At 44.9% G+C, this 884-nt stretch overlaps 1 non-coding gene across 1 annotated transcript; it reads left to right on the top strand.

The window, feature by feature from the left end:
- The first annotated feature begins 508 nt into the window (after positions 1–508).
- On the top strand, positions 509–615 carry LOC141615778 (small nucleolar RNA R71). The gene has a single exon (XR_012530179.1). It is a non-coding gene; the product is annotated as a small nucleolar RNA R71 (small nucleolar RNA).
- The last annotated feature ends 269 nt before the right edge of the window (positions 616–884 follow it).

Raw genomic sequence — 884 nt, 5'->3', positions numbered from 1 at the left:
ATTGGTATTTGGATTGTAGACGTTTGGGTTGTTGAAAGGTGGTCATGTGGGTCTTGAATTGTTGTTAAAGCTTTGAAAAGCGTTAACCTCTTGAACATTCTCTTCGTAGGCACCATTGTAATTGTTGGCACACAAGTCATATGTATGACCACTCCCTCCACAAAGCTCACAACTTGAACCTTGAACCACTTCCTCCATGGGTGGCCCATGTGAGGTCGCGGCTTGGTGCACTTGATTTCTTTGAAACTTCTCAAATTTTTTTGTGATTAAGTCGAGCTTGGCATTTGTCTCGGAGTTGGAGGAGTTTTCATTAGGAAACTTCTCATTCCTTCTTAGCATGTTTCCTCTAGAACCATAGTTTGCTTCCGAATCTACCATTTTCTTGATCAATGTCGTGCCCTCTTCATCACTCAAGTGATCAAATCCTCCCCCCGCGGAGGCATTTACCATCTCCTTAGTCCTCGGTAGCAAAGTTTGAAAGAATGTTTGAGTGATGTACCATTCCGATATTCCATGGTGGGGGCAACTTGCTATCAAGTCTTGATAACGGTCCCAAGCTTCACCCAAAGACTCCCCGTCCTCTTGTTGAAATGTATGAATCTCATTACGGAGCATCGCGGTCTTTGATGAAGGGTAATATTTGGCCATGAATGCTTTAGCCAAGGCATCCCATGTAGTGAAGGTATCCGGTGGGTGAATGTTCAACCATCGGTCCGCCTTGCCCGTCAATGAAAACGGAAACAACATCATTCTCAAGGTGTCTTCGGACACCCCATTCTTTTTCATCATTGAAACCTTCCTCTTAAACTTCCGGAGATGATCATGGGCATCCTCTTCAATATGCCCCCCGAACAAATCCTTCTCAATCAACCCGACTTGGGCGG

Source organism: Silene latifolia, chromosome 11 (genome assembly GCF_048544455.1).
Source record: "Silene latifolia isolate original U9 population chromosome 11, ASM4854445v1, whole genome shotgun sequence".
NCBI lineage: Eukaryota > Viridiplantae > Streptophyta > Magnoliopsida > Caryophyllales > Caryophyllaceae > Silene > Silene latifolia.
The sequence above is the reverse complement of the archived record's forward strand: the minus strand, read 5'-3'. Positions and strand labels throughout refer to the sequence as shown.